The following is a 12,979-nucleotide window of genomic DNA, read 5'->3' as shown; positions in this document are numbered from 1 at the left end:
GTTTTTCCCATTTTTGTTCAATACTATTCAGGTCATATATGAACCTGTTGTTGAGCTTTTATTCTGGGGTCAGGTCATACTTGAACCTGCTCTGAAGAGTTTTTCCAATTTTTGTTCACTACTATTCAGGTCATATATGAACCTGTTGTTGAGCTTTTATTCCGGGGTCAGGTCATACTTGAACCTGCTCTGAAGAGTTTTCTCCCATTTTTGTTCAATACTATTCAGGTCATACATGAACCTGTTGTTGAGCTTTTATTCCGGTGTCAGGTCATACTTGAACCTGCTCTGAAGAGTTTTTCCCATTTTTGTTCAATACTATTCAGGTCATACATGAACCTGTTGTTGAGCTTTTATTCCGGTGTCAGGTCATACTTGAACCTATTTTGAAGTTTTTTCCTTTTGTTCAATACTATTCAGGTCATATATGAACCTGTTGTTGAGCTTTATTCCGGTGTCAGGTCATATATGAACCTGTTCTGAAGATTTTTCCCTTTGTTTGTTCAATACTATTCAGGTCATATATGAGCCTGTTGTTGAACCTTATTCCAGTGTCAAGTCATATATGAACCTGCTGATGAGCTTTCATACCAGTATTATCAGATCAGTCTTCTTGAATTTTTCTAAGTTTGTTAGGTCATATATGAACCTGCTGTCAGAACTTCTTGATATTCCCCAGCATTGTCAGGTCATATATGAACCTGTTGTTATGTTTTATTCCAGCATTGTCAGGTCATATGTGAACCTGTTGTTGTGTTTTATTCAAGTATTGCCAGGTCATATATGAACCTGTTGTAGCATTTTTTTCCTTATTCGGGTTTAGTAAGTCATATGTGAACTTACTACCGAAATCTCTTGTATTCTAAGTATCGTTTATCAAATTTCACTTTGAGTACTCCCCGGTATGAGTCTAACTCTCCAGCAGGGTTGTTTTCCCCAACAAGTTGTTTTCCACCATTTGTCTGTCTCCCTGTGGACCATCAGCATTCCCCACAGGTTGGTCTGTCTAGTAGCATCTCCTGTTAAGGGTTCACCATATCCCTAGCAGATAAAAAATCAAATAAAAAAGAGTCATTCATTCAGGCATTCATCTCATATCATATCCTATCATTTTGCATTTCAGGATCAAAATTCGGGTCTTCTTAGTATTTAACTATCTCCCACTATGATCATATGAAGAGTGTCCTGCTTCATATTCTCTAGTTGAAGATACTTAAATAGGGGCAACTGTCATACCCCAATTTTGACCCTGAATCGCCGATTCAATACATTCATCATAGCTATTGCATGTCTACATAGCATACCATGCATTCCATACCGCATAATGCCTAAAATATCAGTCGAAATAACTTTTTCGGATCTACAGAAAAACCGGTTGAATTAATCAACGGATGTGCGTCAAATCAGTGGACGAAATTTTTTAAAATCAAGCTTCCAGACATCAGATTTATTAATCTACGTTTCTCGTAGTTTAATCTGGTATGCTCGATTTATTTTTCAGCTAATTTTTTTGGTCACTTTTTGATCAGCTCGAGCATGTTTAACCGGTCAGAATTTATTTCAAAATTAAAAGAAACGTTGTATTTTTCCGATAAGTTTATTTCGCACGGATCATTTTGGTGCATTCATTTTAATTTTTTGAGCATTTTTGCGTCTGATTTTTATTCATTTTAAATCCTTTTTTTTTGTTGCATTTTTGTCAGACCGTTTATAAAAATAAATAAAATTATTGGTGTTTTTTAATTTGATTTTATTTTAATTATTTTAAAGGTCTAGTTTTATTTAATTTTAATTGTTAATATCTCTAAAATAAATACTAAGGGCATTTTGGTATTTGTTATAATTAAGTAACCCTAGTATATATTCCTACTGTGCTAGTGTTGGTGGGAGAGCACACTAAGAAGCGGCCGCCCCACATCAATTCCGCTCTCCCTGTTTTAGTTGGAACAAAAAAGAAAAATAATAAAAGAAGAACATTTTTGTTGATGTAGAGAGGAAGCACCTGCAGTATACTATCCCAACATAAAACTCTCTTTCTCTTTGATTTTTCAATTCATCACCACCTAACTCAGTATACTCCCCTATATCATTTCACCATCTTTTATTCTTCTCTTTACATAACCACCACAAATCTCATTTTCTTTCCATTACAACATACACTTTCTCTCCCAATACAAGAAAAACATCAAACAAACTTCTTTCATCTTTAAAAAAAATACTTCATCCCTCTCTTAAAACTACATAGTTTCCACTTTTCTTCTTTCATAAAATCTCTCTTATTTAATGTCCATAATCTTCCTTCTTATCCATTTTTTGTTTTAATTTTATGTATGTATCTACTTTTATATATATATATATATATATATATATATATATATATATATATATATATATATATATATATATATATATATATATATATATATATATTTTATGTTTTTTGTCTTGCTTTTATATATATCTCTACTAATTATTTTCTTTTGGAAATTTATACCTCTAGTTTAAGTTTTATATATATATATATATATATATATATATATATATATATATATATATATATATATATATATATTATTTTGAGAATTTATATATATTGTTAAGTTTATATCTATTTTATATATACTTTGTTGTTTTTTTGTTATATATATAACATGTTTTTTTTTTATATACGTAGATTTATATATATACTAATATTAGTTTTCATATATACACAGATTTTTTTTTAATATTTTTTTAATATTTTCATATATACTGTTCCGTTTGCACACATACATATAAAATTGTATTTTATTTATTTATTTTATATAGGTACATTTCTTTCTGTTTTTAGTTTTTATATATTATACTTAAATTTTGATTTTTTTTAGTATTATACCTATAAGATTTTAGATTTCAGTTTGAGTTTATATATATATATATTTATTATTTATTTAGGTGTTAATATTGTTTTCATATTCTATTTTATTTTAACTATATTTCGATACGGTAATATTGAAGATTCTTTGTGGATAACACGTGCACGTTATATTTAGATTTTTATTTTTCGATTACTTTAAGTTGATGTAAAAATTTGACACTAGTGTAATAATAATAATGATTTGGTTGTTGTTTGGTTTATCATTGCGTTACGATCTCGGAGTTAAAATTCAATTTAACTTCCAAAAATCGTTCGGGCGCATAGATTTAGTGTTCGGCTTCTTATAAAGTAATTCATACATGAGTCTACTTTAAGTTAGCTTAGAGCTAAATTCAGTTTCCTTTCGATTTCAGTTGGTTTCCGGTCCCGTGGCTTACTCTTGAGCCTTCTTACAGTGAATTCGGTTTATTTCGGTTCTGTGGCTTACTCTTGGGCCTTCTTACAATGAGCTCTTAAGCAACATCAACTTAACTTTCAATAATTTCAAACCTCGGTACTTTAATTGTTTTAATTTAATATTCAAATCATTTTCTTAATAAAGTTGGAAGAAAAAGATTACCTGGATGGAATGTCCAGTCGTAATCCCGAATATTAGGCTCAAGCTGTAAGAGCTTGCAAGCCGTTAATATTCGTCTTCTCTTTAACACTCTAATATTCAAATCATTTTCTAAATAAAACGTGAAGAAAAACGTTACCTGGATGGAATGTTCAGTCGTAATCCCGAATATTAGGCTCAAGCTGTAAGAGCTTGCAAGCCATAAATATTCGTCTTCTCTCCAAAACACTTGTAAATATCTCAAACCATCTTCTTAATAAAGTTGGAAGAAAAAGATTACCTGGAGGGAATATCCAGTTGTAATCCCAAATATTAGGCTCAAGCTGTAAGAGCTTGCAAGCCATAAATATTCGTCTTCCCTCCAAAACATTCATAAATATTCGAATCATTTTCTTAGCAATATTGGAAAGAAACAGACTGCCTGGGTGGAGTGTCCAAACGTAGTCCCGAGTATTAGACCCAAGCTGTAAGAGCTTGTAGGTCACAAGTACTCGTCTTTCAAACTTCAAAATACCTAATTCCTACCTTAATACTTTTTCAATAAAGATGGAAATGGAACATGGTGTATACCGTGCACTCCTGAGACTAGGATTCGAGATGTATATCTCGCTCATCCAAGTCCTCGCCATCATTCAAAATACATCCAACCAATCAAACTCTTTTCTCACCGCCGTGCGACTAATCAGAAAATCTTTTTCATAAATGAAAGGTGTATTGTCTTAAGATGATACAAAACAATGTTTCGGCCACGATTGTTGAGTAGAGATAAATGACGCTTTTCCGAATGTAGATTTATAAATCCGTTCGATGTGTGGTATGCGTTCACTCCTCATCTGTTTTGGGTAAAATAATGTTTTCGTCGATTAATACAGTATGACTTTCGCTAAAATCGACCAACAAACAAACATTTTCTACCCAGAACTACGTAAGCCTTGATTTCTCTTTTAAGATACGTATGAGCAGGATTTGTAAATCTTGTCAGGCCCACTAATAAAAAACTTAGGTTTAGTCCTTCGTCAAAAATCCAAAAACATTCTCTTCCCATCCATTCTTTCTTTCCCACCTAATAAATTGAAAAGCCTAATATTTCAACTAACACTAACGCACACAACTGACCTAATGGTTCCCGTTGAGTACAACGGACGTGAGGGGTGCTAATACCTTCCCCTCGCGTAATCGACTCTCGAACCCTGATTTGGTTGCGACGACCAATAATCATTGTCATTTTGTCTTGGGTTTTATCGATATTTCCCCTTTCCTTTTTGGGAATAAATAAAGTTCGGTGGCGACTCTGTTCAGTCCATCATTGCGAGCGTGCGATCGCGCTTCGCTTTGAAGTCGTATCCCCATTTTTTCGAGGTGCGACAAACCTCATGCATCTATTTCTAACAAGAAGGGACAAAATCGAAAAATTCATCAAGTACACCTTTATTTCGTTAAAAACCCTTTGATGCTCTGACTGTCCTTTGAACACTTCCTTTTTAAGGCAAAGTAGCGACGAGAATGATCAAATCTTGCCACTAAGGTTTGAGATAAACCTCCTCAAAAAATTGATCTTCCCCAATAAAGATTCGAGAACCATATTCTAAACACAGGAAATAAAAGTCTGAATTAGAAGACAATGGTTGCGAAAATTAATGAAGTTCACAAAATAAACTCATCAGTTAACGTATATGGTCACCAATTGGGAAAATAATGGGACGACCAACAAAAATAAATTATATTAAGTATTCCAAAATGAAAGCCACTAGCCATTTACTCGATTGATTAAACAAAATCATGAGAAAAAAGAGGACCTGTGAATACCACTTAGCTTTTTGAGATGTCTTCTCAACTCTACAACCTCCACCTTGAGGGACTTGTTTGGGGACAACCTAATGAACCACCATCACCCTGACTATAAAAGCCGCTAATGGCCCTAGAGAAGATGAAAATGTCAGTGCAACAGATATATCGTAATTCAGATAAACACGTGTCTAAATAGATATCAAGTGGCACATTTAAGGATATGAGATGGATTAACTGTTTATAAATGATTGTTGATTTCTTATACAGACTTATCCTTTGAGTGTTGGTCACTTTCAAATGTTTGGCTAACGTCATAGCTTATGGTTCTAGTTCTATAACTCTTTCTTGATTCTTTATAGCCAACACTTAAGTAGGGTTATCCAATCCTTGGTCTCCTTTTGGCGTTAAAAGGTTAATCATCATTCATCGGTAAGATATGAGTACATTATCTTTAATTAATGTTGGGCAAGCTACAAATTCTCCAACTTGTTACAATTATGAGCATCATATTAATAGTGCCATTTGAAGTTGAAATATTCCATTAATAGTTTAGTCAAGTCGATGGCCATTTTTTTGTAAACTTCCCACTGAACAAGAGAGAGTCCCTCAATTGATCAAAGTCTGAATACAAAATCTCTAAAACAACAACCCCTTAGGATTAATAGGGATCTATTTGTGTAGTGTTTCATCCACCTTGCCCATATCCTCGTGGGTGGACAACAATTTCATTTCAAAGATGATATGTCTTATAGAAATAGTTATTAGTTCCTCCTCAAGGATTTCAAGAGGAAGGGCGGAGGTAGGAACAAAAATAGGCGTTATTGACCTCATTAGTGCCTATTGTTTTCTGTCACTATGAGAGTTTATCAATATTCTTTTGGTTATTTTTGGTTTCAGGAGATCAAATGGATCGTAGATCTAGACACCACTTAATCTAGTTCATTTTATGGAAGCTAAGGGTTCTTTATCAACAAGTCTACCATATTTTCCTTCTCGTTAGAGGTAAAGGAAAATATATATAATGTAAGAAAAAGTTAAAATCAATAAACCAACATATAAGGTAAGAATAATAAAGTATCTTTATTGACATTCGATTATACACATTTGATAGAAGTTTGGTTAGTATCAGGAATCATAGGGAGAATGATTCACGTTGAATCATCATTGGACTCTTTAGAAATATGTGAAACTCATTTCCTTGGAGAAAGATGCCATTAAAAACCTTACCTTTGAGGGTGAACCACCTATGTGCATTTAATTGATGGACCTTTTCCACTTTTAGTGCATTAAGACTATTCTTGACCACCTCAAGCACTATGAAATCAAAGTTGATTGAAAAGTGTTAGAAGAGGCCCAATTTCTTGATCATATATAGGAGATTATAATTACTATATCACAATAAAAAGTTCTCATGAATCGTCATGAAAGAGTGAAGAAAGTATCGTATGAGTAACCACTTACATTTATCTTGATAACGAATCATCACAAAATAGTGAATCAAACGTAGTATTCGTCTGAGTCTCCCAACAATTTCAATTTTAATATTCATAGACAACATAACAACTTATAATATTAACAACAAAACATAATAGTAAAAATGGATTTATATTATTTTATGAGTCATCAAACAATTTAAACATATGAATAATATCACATGCGTTAAAATCGTAAAAGGGACAACAATTTTAACTTTTTTATGTCAAATAAACGCTTCGTGAATGTCTTACAAAATTAATTTTGGGACATAAAGTATTTGCTTTATAATAAATGACTGAAGTCTTGTTGTTTTTGCCCTTGAAATAAGATTTCAAAACAAGTTCCGAATTTTTAAAATTCTAGACCAACCATTCTTATTAACAAATTCATGGGATTAGGCAGGAAAATGTTCTCTAACTCCATTAAATAACTATATCTTTCTCTATCATATTTTATTTGATTTCATTATTAAATTAAATGAGACATAATATGACTTATTGGTTAATTGGTGGAAAAAATGCATGATGCAACAAGTAATTTATTTATTCACATTAGACAAAGCTTATCATCAGTGATTTTTTATCACACTAACCAACTTTTCCAATTAAATACCTACAATATCCATCTTTTCCCGTATATCCCAATATACACCATTTTAAAAACTTTTTTTTTTCATAGGGTCACCAATAGGATTGGCCCACTTGTAATTTTTAGGGGAGGTGCGAATTGCCCTACAAATTCCCCCTATTTTTTTTTTCAATTTTGTTGTTTTTGTTTTAATAAATTATTAATTAGTTAATTTTTAATTATTGTTAATTAAGATAATGATAATATTTTACATAATAAATTGTTAAATTTCAAAATTAGTAAAAAAATAAAATACTCAAATTAATGAAGTATTACTCGAATATAATAGTAATTGTTTTACAATTTTGTACACTATCGAGCAGGCTATCTAAGTGACCTTCGATTTCACATTGACAGAGTGCTAATTGACATTGAGACCTCTTTTGGTTATGCTGAGATTATTGAAAAGAAGTCTCCTCGACATCATCTGGATAAAGAATGTCTCAGAGTGTAACAAAATCAATCGCGTTGTCGTAAGTTAGTCAGTTGTCCGTGTGTTGAAAGTTTGGTTGTGTTGTAATGGTTGAGTGGTAGCATTCTTAGTGAAGGGTGTATTTGATGTGAATTATTATGTTGGGTTAAAGGGAATATGTTGTTTTGGTGTTTGATAGTTGATGTTTGTTTGAGGTGTTGGTTGTGTGTATTGGTATGAGTATGATGAGTTGATAACTAGTGTTTGTTATTGAAAAAATGGAGTAAAATATTAGATTTGTTGTTGGTAGATATGGTTATACTTTTTGTTTTGTGATTGAGTGTATGATATGTATTAGTTTTGGATGTTAATGAAAGGTTGAGGCATATGTTGATAATTTTGTTGTGTTGGTATATGGATGCATATTTGACGTTGCCTTTGTTGGATGTTTGATTATCATGGTTATTTACGTGGGTCAACTAACAATCTAGGTTTGAATAAAAATCCAATTGAAAATGATATATGACATGCCATATATTGTGGACTTTTATATTCGATTGGCATGACATAATTGTACATGAAAAAGTTGTGATGATTCCTCCATAGAGAATACTATGCCTTGATGAAGTATTTCCAGTTGTCAAAAGCCTATCTATTTGGCATTTTACTTTCATGTTTCTCTTCAAAGCACCTCATTAGATCTAAGATGTTCTGGTGCATGCCAAAATGCAGTCTTACTCAATAGAACGTGGTTATACGATAAATATAAGGGAATTTTACTTATGGTTGTGGCATAAGATGATAACATAAATGTTTTCTCAATTTCTTTTGGCCTGGTGGAATATGAGACAAATAGTGATTGGAGTTTCTTTTTTAAGAATTTGATAGTGTGTAACTCCACAGTCCAACCTTTGTTTAATTTCAAATAGACATGCTTCTGTTGAGAGTGCGTACAATAACCCGTAAAGTGGATGACAAAAGCCCCCTTTCACACATGTCTATTGCATAAGACACATTGCTCAAAATTTCATTTGGAAAATCAAGGACAAAAATCTTTGCAAAAAGTTTTAAGGTTGGTGGATAATATTTTATTTATGGTTGTGGCATAAGATGATAACATAAATGTTTTCTCAATTTCTTTTACACTAAAATTAAGAATATTTACAATGCAGGTATGGTTTAAACCAACCATCATTCATAAACTACTGTTAGGAAATAAGATTGTCGAATTGACAAGTTTTAAGGTTGGTGGATAATATTTTAGTGGACAAAGACATTTGACAAGGGTAAGCGGTGGTGTCACATGACAACAAACCTTAAACCTTGTTGAATAAGTGAAGTATGTTTTTTAAGGAACTAGGAATCTATCCATAACAACATTGGTGAGAACGACTACTATAGGTGAGGATCATTATTCACTAATAAAGGTTCAAAATGGAATACAATGTTTCAATTAGGCAAATTGTTCACAGAAAACTGCATGAAGCTGATGAATGATGAAACTGAAAAATAAAAAATACATATATGGTAACAAGATTTGACCGTTAAAATTTGTGTTTTAGTGTCCAGGAGACAATGGACCATAGTGAGAGACGACCAATAGGACATTAAGGTGTCAACCTACACCAAGGTTTGTGCTACTGCAGAAATTTCCAAGCCTTACACATACCTTGATCACATGTCATTACGACATATTCTAGTGTTCTCCAGGAGCCTTTCTTGAATCTTAGATGTTTATAGGGCCATGAACATATTCGGTGTATACGACGAATGCTATCCAACAATGAATATTGACCTATGTAATTTGTCACAATAAAAATATGCATAGGGAGAAAAAAGATCATCCAAACAACACATATGTTATAACCAAAATGGACATCGCTAATAATTGCAAAATCTCTCACAATTCCTATATATAATCTTGATTGATGTCTCCTATTAAAATTAGAGAGAAAATCAATAAAACTGAAGATTTCTTCAAAAGTTAAACATAAACTTCAATTACGCATAAATATATCATTTCTTATAATATAAGGAGAGTACTAATAGTAATGAGAAAGCTATACGGAAAAACAGAGTTTGAAAGAGAGGGATATTGAAATATATGGAAAAAGATGGATATTATGGATAATGAATTGAAAGGTTGGGGTAGATAGGTAAAAAACTCCATTATTAGATGCTTAAAAAGCTTCATTTTCATGAGTAAAAAAAAGTTTCATTTTCATTGAAGCCAATGGACCAGCCTCACATTAATAGTTGATCGAATTTTTCTTTGGATATGTGTCATCTTTCTTGTTGATACCAATCTCATGCTTCCATGCCTGTCAACATCAGTCTTAACTTTGACACCGTTTCCCACTACATTTTAATGAAACAAATTAAATAGCTTAGTTATAGAGATTAGAAAAACCACCCTTACATCACTACTTTATCATATCATATCTCATAAATCAATTAAAAATATCATGTTCAATTATTTTGTAAAATAATTTTCTCAAAGGAAATGGATATATATACTCCTACGTTACGTGCGTGTGTGTAGAATAATTTCATCGGTCTATTTTTAAAATGATTGTGTGTTCAATTATTTATTAGAAAGAATATAATTAATTAATTATCACAGCAAGGTATACGTGTCAAAGTTTATATAGTTATTTAATTGTCTTGTTCAAACAAGTTGTATAGTGCAGTGTACTTTGTTTCTTTAATAAAAAGGAAAAAAAGAAAGAAAAAAAGGTGTTTACTTTGTCTCGAAATGAATGTGAGCGAGAATAAGAAAAGGAAAATATCGTAGCGTGATATATTGACGGTGAAGGAAAATATCGTTGTCGACACAGAAGGTTTTGGTTTTGTGTGGCGTACATAGAATGCGTTGTCAGCTGGCATGGCAGATAAACTCTTAAAAGTGTACAACGAATATTGTTCCATGGAATTATTTTTTATTTATTTATAAATCTTTCAGCTATTTTGTTAGTACAAATATGAAAGATGTGTGATGCACGCGCCACAAACAAACAAAGGTCAATTTATTATATTATATATACACTATCCATTCTATTATAAAAGGTTTTTTTTTTATTTATTTAAATTTAAGTTGTTTAAAAATAAAGATAAACAAAGTGACTCAACTAATATATGTAAATTTAAAATTTAATTTTTAATTACAATATTTATTTATATTTGGTAAAGTATTATTTTAAATCTTTTTAATTTTATATCGAAGTCCATTTTGATTCTTTAATTTTTAAAGAAGTCGATTTAATTCTTTAATTCTTCAAATAGAGTCACGTTAGTCATTTATGTTTGCTCCGTTAGTCAAAGTCAAAATTAGGGTACAGGTGGCGTAACGTGTCGCTGAGATGGAAATGAGATTATATTAAAAAAGAAAACTAAAAGGTTTTTGTTCGGAAATAACATGAGAGACATATGAACCCTAAGAGAGAAACTGAAGGTGATTCACGATTATGATTACAGGTTTGTTTCACAAAATCTTTCTGCAATTGTAAACTGTTGTAGTTTTTTTAGGGTTTTTGTTGTAAGGGTTTAGGTGTTTAATGTTTATGGTTTCTATGTTGAGGGTTTAGGTTGTAATGGACGAATATTTACATCTCAGAATCTATCATGGTGGTGGGTTCATTGATAAGGAATTTAGTGTGTACGAAGGAGGAAAAATTGATGATTTGAAAGTAGAGGTTGACAGGTGGAGTTATTTTGAGTTGTTAGGTTGCTTCAAGGAATTAGATTGTAGGAAATTTGAGACAATATATTACAGGGACCCCATAATTGGGATGAATTTGTTGGTTGATCACAAAGGTGCCTTAGAGATTGCTGATCTTTATAGGGTGTATCAAAGTGTTGATATCTATATTCAACACCCTTTGTCTCAGCCTAAGTATTATGATTGTCCCTTGATGACATAAAAGAATACCATGATGAAATTGTAGATGAGGGTGAAAAAGTGCTTGTTGAAATGTATGAAGAAGTAATTAATGAGGAGTTAAAGGACGTTGAGTTGGAGGAAGCTGAGATGAAGGAAGTTGGGTTGAAGAAAGCTGAGTCAAAGGAAGTTGAGATGAAGGAAGCTGAGACAAATCATGATAATGTACATGTGGGTGGTGAGATGCATGATGATGTTAGTCATACAAGTTTTCTGTGAGTATCATGTGTTGACCTAAATTTGTATGTTGTAGGATGTTAGCTAAACACATCTTTGAAGTGAGACACTTGAAAATCCAGCAGATAAGTTTGTAGTCAATTTGAAGGAACATGTATGCTCCTCTAGAAGATGGAAACTCACAGACCTTCCTCGCGTTCATTCATTTTAAGCTATGAAGAGTAGGAACCTTAAGGTTGATGACTATATCCCTGATTATTACAAGAAATCAAGATACATGTCAGTTTACAAACATGTGATTTTCTGTAAATTGATCAAATTTGTGGGTTAGGACAAAGTATCTAGATGTGCAATCACCTAAATACAGAAAAATGCTTAGAAGACCAAAGAATAGCAGGAATCTAGAGAAAAGAGAGATTGATGGCTTTAATGGTCCCATTGTAAGAGATTGATGGCTCTTGCAAGAAGTTAGGTCACAACAAACTTATTTGTAAGGGGACATCAGTTAGTCAACCATCTCAACAAGCATCTCAATAATCAGCTACTCAACAAGTTACTCAAACATCTCAACAATCAACTCATGGAAGGGCAAAAAACCTAAATGTTTGGAGGGCATCAAAACCATTTGTACCACCAAGACCTATAACTAGATTGGGTGCAGCCAAAAGTGAAATTGGATCAACAACAAGAAGGACTACACCAACAAAGAGAACCACACCAAAGAAAATAATTTAGTTTAAGTTAGAATTGTCTATCTGTTATCTGTTGAACTCAGTTTAAGTTATAATTTAGTTTAAGTTTGAGTCCGTGTCTTTATGCAATGTGTTTTGAAACCATGTTCTTATGCATAATATGTTATGTGTTTTAAACTTATGTTGTAACGCATAATATTCGTGGTATACACCACATATTAGTAATGTGTTTTGGTATAAAATAAATGTGCATTGTTTTTATGTTTTGGTATAATGTGTTTTGGTATAAACCATAAATTGTTTTGGTATAATGTCTCAACTGATGTAAACCAAACAATTTATTCTAAGTGATATACTCCCTCCGTTCCTTTATAAGTGTCACTTTTTTGTAAAAAAT

Source organism: Lathyrus oleraceus, chromosome 7 (assembly GCF_024323335.1).
Source record: "Lathyrus oleraceus cultivar Zhongwan6 chromosome 7, CAAS_Psat_ZW6_1.0, whole genome shotgun sequence".
In the NCBI taxonomy this organism is placed as follows: Eukaryota; Viridiplantae; Streptophyta; class Magnoliopsida; order Fabales; family Fabaceae; genus Lathyrus; species Lathyrus oleraceus.
This window is presented reverse-complemented; position numbering follows the sequence as displayed.